A 7671-nucleotide genomic window follows, 5' to 3' on the forward strand; every position below is an offset into this window, starting at 1 on the left:
GCTCCCCTCAGCAGTGTATTTCAGTCAGTCCTCCTTTTCTGTCCCTCACTCTGTCTCTGGTGAATCCTGTCACCTCCTGCACCTCTGGCCTGCACCCCAGTTCTTGTATGCATAAATAAATAAATCTTTAAAAAAAGAAACAACAAAGACAATAGAAGAAAACACTTGCTACTTATTACCAGACCTATCGATTCAACAAAACGTAATAGATTATTTTCAGAATCTTAAAAGTCTCCACTTTATTCAAAGTCCAATATAATATTTGTTCTAGGAAATCCTCAAAGCTGGTAAGCATTAAAATGGCAACAACTCATTTAAGAACCAAATATTTCAAAGTGTTCTGGCTTGCCTGGTGTAGGATAAGGAAAAATTGTCAGGCTTTTCTGCCCTCCCGCCATCAGGATAGATGATGGATCCTTGCGGTCCTGAATGCATGCCTGATGGCGGGCACCTGGCATAGGGTGTGGGCCTAGGTAGATGGGATTCACCTGGGCTAAGACTGGGTTTTTAAGGGCGGCATCACGGGGATGCCAGCAGAAGCCGAGAGTAGAAGCTGAAAAAGAAGCCAAGAACTAACGGAAGCCGAGGGAAGCAGAGAGAGAAGTAGAGAAGGCCGGAAAGCCCAGATAGAGTGAAGACTTGCTGGAGGCTTGCCAGCCTCCCAGTCCCCCAGCACCCCTGCCTGCTTTGTACCTGGTAATCTAAATAAAAAAGCCTGCAAAAGCCACCAAGGGCTCCAGGACTCTGACTCCTCCTTTACCAGGTCTGCTGGATCAGAAAACCTGCCCTGTGTCCTTCTTGCTTTTACACCTGGGAATGTACTTGGAACAGTACTACACAAGTTAGGGAGCTGATTCCCCACCACTGACCTCCACCCCTCACAGCTCTCATTCTTCTTTTGCTCTGCTGATAACAGCACCACCGCAATTTCGGGAAACTGCCCTTTTCCTCCCGGTGATTCTACGGGGTTTCTAAGGACATAGCTTGGATCCATGGCCACAGGGTTGCATACAGAAGCAAGGCCTGAAAAATGATAACATTTTCCTGGTCAAAATGATTGGCAAAAGGCCTTTTTGATTAGTCACTAGTGTTGAAGCTTTTATTTGGAAGTGAGACCTAATCATTTGATACTTAATTTTCAAACCCATCTAGCCTCTTGGAAAGCCTTATATCCAGTTGATTGACAGAAAATATTGTAATTCTGTAAGCTCTTTAGCTAACATATCCTGCCAAGCACTTTTGATTTTCAAGAGATAAGTTTGGAGTTGAGAGAGAAAATACTTGCCTTAGAAAATCAAGGCTCTAGGGCCTCCCTGGTGGCGCAGGCAGTTGAGCGCCACACTGTGAAGCTCTCTGCAGCCTCTGCAACGTGGGTTTGATCCCAGCCAGCCAGGAAGATACCCACATGGCGCAGCAGACCTCTCCTGACTCGCCCGCTGCTCCCCTCAGCAGTGTATTTCATCAGTCTGCCTGTTCTGTTCCCCGCTCTGTCTCCAGTGAATCCTCTCACCCTCCCACGCATCTGGCCTGTACCCCAGTTCTTATATAAAAATAAATAAATCTTTAAAAAAATAAAAAAGAAAATCAAGACTCTAGAGACTAGAAGATTGGGTTGTAGATTTTATTAAAAATAAGCTCTAGAGAGTAAAACTAATAGTTCTTCCTGACCCCAATGAGAGAAACTTGGCAAGACTAAAATATGCTGAGAGTAAGTTAGGGGCCCAAGAAGTACCTTCCCACCCTCCATTTAAATCTGCCTCCACCAGGTTAAAACCCCCAGGGAAGGAGCAATATAAACATGCTAGAAGAGGACCTCAGGAGGGCCTGAGCCTTGCATTCCAGGTCCTTCCCAGCTGACAAGCCTATAGGGAAACATTGCACTGAGCACAGGTGATAGGGCAGCAGATTACTCGTGGCTATGGGGGCTGTCCAGACTTATCAGGGAATATGTATAATGCACTGTAATGTGGAGGAAGCAGATGGCAACTCCAGAGGTCTCTAGGGAAAGTGGAGATATAAATGCTAGACAGGAACATAAAGAGTGGGCTCAAGAATTCACCAGAGGCCATTCACAGGTCATATGTATCAGCAGGTGCAACTAGTCCTTAATACTCCAAGCTCATTGAGAGCGTCCCCTTCTCTTCAGAGAGCAAGAGAACTGGAGAAAGACACAAGGTCCAGGGCCTCCCTGGTGGCACAAGTAGTTAAGCACAGTGCTGTAAAGCTGTTCCAGCCTCTGTAGCATGAGTTCCATCCCCGGCCAGGGAGCTACCCACATGGCACAGCAGACCTCTCCTGAAGTGCCCACTGTTCCCCTCAGCAGTGTACTTCGGTCAATCTGCCTGTTCTGCTCCCCACTCTTTCTCTGGTGAATCCTCTCAAGGCCCGCACCTCTGGCCTATGCCCCAGCTCTTGTATGCATAAATAATAAATCTTAAAAAAAAAAAAAGACACAAGGTCCGGATACATCCTCACCCAGTGCCAGGAAATAATGTAAATCACACAGAAACTTAAATCTGACAGCGAGAAGAGTCAACCGAAGCAAAATGGGTAGGAACTTAATATTGTCTCTGTATTTGCTCAAGAGACACTAAGATATTCCAGAAGAGATTCTAAAGTGGGGTGTGTGTGTGTGTGTGTGTGTGTGTGTGTGTGTGTGAGAGAGAGAGAGAGAGAGAGAGAGAGAGAGAGAGAGAGAGAGAGAGAGAGAGAGAGAGAGAGAAAGTTAAATGGTTAAATTGATCTCAGACCCTAAGAGCACAAACGAGGGAAAACTTATCTGACCTTCTCTGTGAGTCTTCTATTTACAGACACATCTTATCTGATGCACCTGAGCAAGCAGAAACAAGCAATTTTGAGATGTGCTTTAAAGCAGGCTGGAGATTGAGAAGCAGAGGAGGGGGCTACCTGGAGGCAGAGGATCACCAACAAAAAGTTCACAACTCCAGTTAAATGAAGAAAAGCCTTTTCATACCTTTCCATGTGTGAACTGCCCAGTAAGTACAACAAATTTTAGCCAAGTTCCCATTTCTTTGTCCCAAACTGCTTCTTAGCCAATAAAATTTAACTCCTTTGTTCTCAACCCCAGCCCCCCAAACCTCTATAACCTTATCCCCTTTCTTAGTTGGGGAGACAGATTTGAATTTATCTCTTGTCTTCTTGCCAATCGATTCAAAATAAAGATGCTTTCTTTTCTCAAAAACCCTGGTGCCATAATCTGATTATGCTGAGTAATGAGACCATTCACTCGGCAAGTTAGTTACGTTTTATTATAGAAACCAGGGGGAGTTCCCTTCCTATATGTCTCGACTGTGTCTGTAACTTCCACATTCCCTTCACAAGCATGTAAACATGTAACTACAAAGTAATGTGATGTGTGCTAAGTAAAGGAAAGATCAGAAATCAGTAAGAACTGAGTACGGAAGTTTCTATCTTCCCTTTTTCCCTGGAGAAAAGAGGAGATACTTCAATGAGAAAATTACATTTGGAAAGCTTTTAATTGGGAGTATTCCACACCCACACAACTGTGGAAAGGACCAGGAAAAGTAAAAAATCAAAACAAAATTAAGGTAACAGTAGCGCTTGGGAAATTAGAAAGTTCTGGAAAATGCCAGTGAGGACCTCTACTGCCTGCAGTACCCAGACTGGTGATTCACAGGATGCCTGGAAACCACCGCAGAGCTAGAAACGGTGCTGCTATCTTCAGAAGCTGCTCAGCTGCCTGTTTCTAAAGCAATAGTGGCCTCTGTTTCTCTTCCACTTTCCATATCCCCAGCAAGGACTGGGCATTAGCGGAAGCTAAGCTGGAAACACACTGACAAGGGAACCTGGCAAGTATACTTTCCAGACTTCCAGCCCCTGCAATGCAGGAAGAAAACGTAGAAAGGGGCAGCAAATTGGGTCTCCCTGGTGGCACAAGGGGTTGAGTCACAGCACTGTGAAGCTATCCACAGCCACTGCAGCATGAGTTCGATTCCCAGCCAGGGAGCTACCCATATTGCACAGCAGACCCCTTCTGTCTCACCCGCTGCTCCCCTCAGCAGTGTATTTCAGTCAATCCACCTGTTCTGTTCCCCGCTCTGTCTCTGGTGAATCCTCTCACCTCCCGCACCTCTGGCCTGTACCCCAGTTCTTGTATGCATAAATAAATATTTTTTTAAATGGGGGCACAATGGTGCTAACAAGTCAATTTGTTAACAAGAAAAACAATGAGAACAATATGCATAGAACAATACTGTTTACAGGAGAATAAACCAACACAAAATAAATCTATGTCATATAACACTTCCAAAATGAAACACTCATGTGATTACTACTTGTTACTTTGTTGCTAGTTCGTAAGGGGATGACTGTACGTGGACTTGAGTTTTAGTCCACTTTTTGGAAAACTTCACAGTGAGAATAAGTATCAGATAAAGTAAATAAATTAGGTGGTAAAAGGCTGGAGAGTGGTTGGATAAAGAACATTTTCTTTCATTTTTTGAAGACTGCAGAGCCTTATATAAATTTACTGGGCGACAAGTAGAACAAGATCTTCGTGGAGTCTGGATGGGATGGGCTGCAGCTCAAAGTGAAGATTGTAGCTATGAGCTACAAGCAAGTGGTGTTGCATGTTGGTGAGCAAGTGGTGTTGCATGTTGACTGGGCGGAAAAGGGGAAGAAAGCTGAGAGAAGTTGGGCTTGGTGGCCTGTACCTTCTCGGCGGAACCTGGGGCAAGGCCTCCAGCTGAGTGTGGATGGGTCCCCGTCTGTGTTGGAGCTGCCGCCCGAATCTTCTGAGGATGGTGACTGTGCATCAGGGTGTGCCAATCCGAGTCACTGGGTGGAGCGCTTTAGGGCTGAGTTTCAGGCATGGTGTTCCTGAGAATGAGTGGCCTCTCCCATGACATCATTATTTAGGGCAAGGTTTCTCCACCTCTGCATTAACATTTAGGATGGGATAATTCTTTGTATGGAGGGGGTGGTGGTATGGAGAGCTGTCCTGTGTGTGGTAGGATGGTGTAAGGGCAGGAATGGACACGGTGCAGGTTTTCTAGATTCCATGCAGACCGGGTGAAGGAGGAGTCAGAGTCCTCAGTGGCTTTTGCAGGTTTTTTATTTAGATTACCAGGTACACGGCAGGCAGGGGCGCTGGGGGGCCGGGAGGCTGGCAGTTCTCCCAGCCCCCAGCAAATCCTCACTCTACCTGGGCTCTCTGGCCTTCTCTCTGCTTCTCTGCTGCTTTCTTGGCTTCTATTTCGGCTTCTGCTGGCGTCCCTGTGACGCTGCCCTTAAAAGCCCAGTCTTAGCCCAGGTGAATCCTATCTACCTATACCCACACACTACTCCAGGTGTCCGCCATCAGGCATGCATTCAGGACCGCAAGGATCCATCATCTGTCCTGATGGCGGGAGGGCAGAAAAGCCTGACATTTTTCCTTACCCTGCAGATGGTCAGCAGCCCTGGTCTCTACACACTAGATGCTGGTAGCTCTTCACTAGTTTTGTCAACCCCCTCTTCACTAGTTTTGTCAACCAATATTATCTCCAGACATTTCCAAATTGCCTTTGGGGGAGGGGAGGAATATCTTCGGTTGAGAACCACTGGTGTCAGCGACCACTTTGCAGGGCTACGTCTGGGAATTGCAAGCTGGCCGCTCCTGGCGATGGCCTGCGCAGACTGCGATGTGGAGGGTGGGAAGGCCTTGACATTGGGGCAAGGAATGCACAGGGAAGCCATGCCTAAGGTAGGGCTTGGTGCTGTTTGTCCACAGGTGTCAACAATGGAGGTGTCCTGCCCCTTCAAGTCAAGGATCACCCAACTTACCTCTCTTAAGTAGCTTCTCACTATCACCACTCTGAAGAGGGGGGAAGAGAAATTTAAGTCAATGTGTCATACATTTGATTTATTGGGAGCAAGGGGTGGGTCCCCACAGTCATCCAGGGAGCCAGGTTTTCCAAAAGAGTTTCCACCATCAGGTCTCCAAATCTTGCCAGGTGACAGGAAAGGTCAGAGTGAGTGTGAGGGTGGGAGGCGTCGGGCCCCAGCTGGAGGAAGTGTTCCACTTTTGCTTTCATCCCATTGGTCAGAACCAATCACGTGACTTGACACGCCTGCAAGGATGCTGGGGAAATTAGCCTTCCTGTACAGTCACAGAGTAGGACTTGCTGGTATGTGGAAACCAAAACACTATTGTTTCTGCCAACTCCCAAGGAGTGTAGTTTCTGAATCTGGCAGATGCCAGGAAGCTTTTCATTTCTTTCAGATAGTTCTAGGGGAGATCTTTAACTTCAACATGTCCTGGATAAAATATCCTCCAAGAAAACCTACCTCCTGTTGCTCTTTGTAATAAAACCTACCTCCTGTTGCTCTTTGCTACTTTGTAATAAATATTTTAATGTCCTACACACCTTGATATCCAAAAGGAATCAGATGATGCCAGAATGCCTATCACTAGAAAGGAATTGCTTTTCTTGCCTCTTGCTCTTGTTGTTTTCTGACTTCTGGGTCTCTGTAAATTTTGAGTATGGATTCATTCTTAAAATAGAGTTTCTGGACCTGGAAGTTTGTAGTGGGACCTGAAATGCTGGGATCACATGACATAACAGCCGCATGGATGCACCAAAGAACATGAACAACTTGGAAAAAAGCAGGCAAAGGATTTCAGTCTAGAGGAAATCTGTTCCCTTAGGAAAGCTTATGAAGGATTTCCAGCAGCTCCCTAGTGAGGCACCCCTAGAAATATATATCCTAGTCCCCTGTCTGTTGATGAGTTAGATATGTGAACAGATGATTGATTCTTCCACTGTGAAAATGATATCAATTATTATCCCATAATGAATATAGTGATAAGTTATGATCAACTCAGCTTCTATTGCCTTTGTAAGTTCTAGAATTAATGAAACCTTGAGATTCTATGATTGAAATTCATCTGGCTTGGGTGGGTCTACTAGTTGCCATCAGGGGTATGGGACCACAGGGAGTAAAATAAAGCAAGCAGCTCCCCTTCCAGAAGATTGCCTTCCTGTGTCACCAAAGTAGAACTCTGAAGAGCTCGATAGGCTTCTTGTGTGATATGACCCAAATTGTAATTCACTCTGTTAACATACAAACATGGAAATGGTGGGGGATTTCTAAACTTCATAAAATTGCCCAGAAAAAACTTTACTCTTGCAAAAATTAAAGAAAAGGCAGCACTAATATGCTAATCGCCACATCATAAGGTTAAACAGCACAGTGAATTCAGTGTTGGCAGGAAGTAGTGCTGGCTCTCTGTTTCCCCTGGGAGTGTCTTTTTTTTTTTTTTTTAAAGATTTATTTACTTATTGTAGGGCAGGAATGGACACAGGGCAGGTTTTCTATGATCCAGCAGACCAGGTAAAGGAGGAGTCAGAGTCCTCAGTGTTTTTTTGCAGGCTTTTATTGGGATTTAGCGGGAACATGGCAGGCAGGGGTGCTGGGGGCCGGGAGGCTGGTAGGCCTCCCGGCCCCCAGCAAATCTTTACTCTTTCTGGTCTTTGATGTTCTCTTCCTCTTTCGGCTTCCATTCGTTCTTGGCTTCTACTGGCATCCCCGTGACGCCGCCCTTAAAAAGCACAGTCTTAGCCCAGGTGAATCCCATCTACCTGGGCCCACACCCTACTTCAGGTGCCCGCCATCAGGCATGCATTCAGGACCGCAAAGATCCATCAT

Source organism: Talpa occidentalis, unplaced genomic scaffold (assembly GCF_014898055.3).
Source record: "Talpa occidentalis isolate TD23 unplaced genomic scaffold, MPIMG_talOcc4v2.1 talOcc4.14, whole genome shotgun sequence".
Classification (NCBI taxonomy): domain Eukaryota; kingdom Metazoa; phylum Chordata; class Mammalia; order Eulipotyphla; family Talpidae; genus Talpa; species Talpa occidentalis.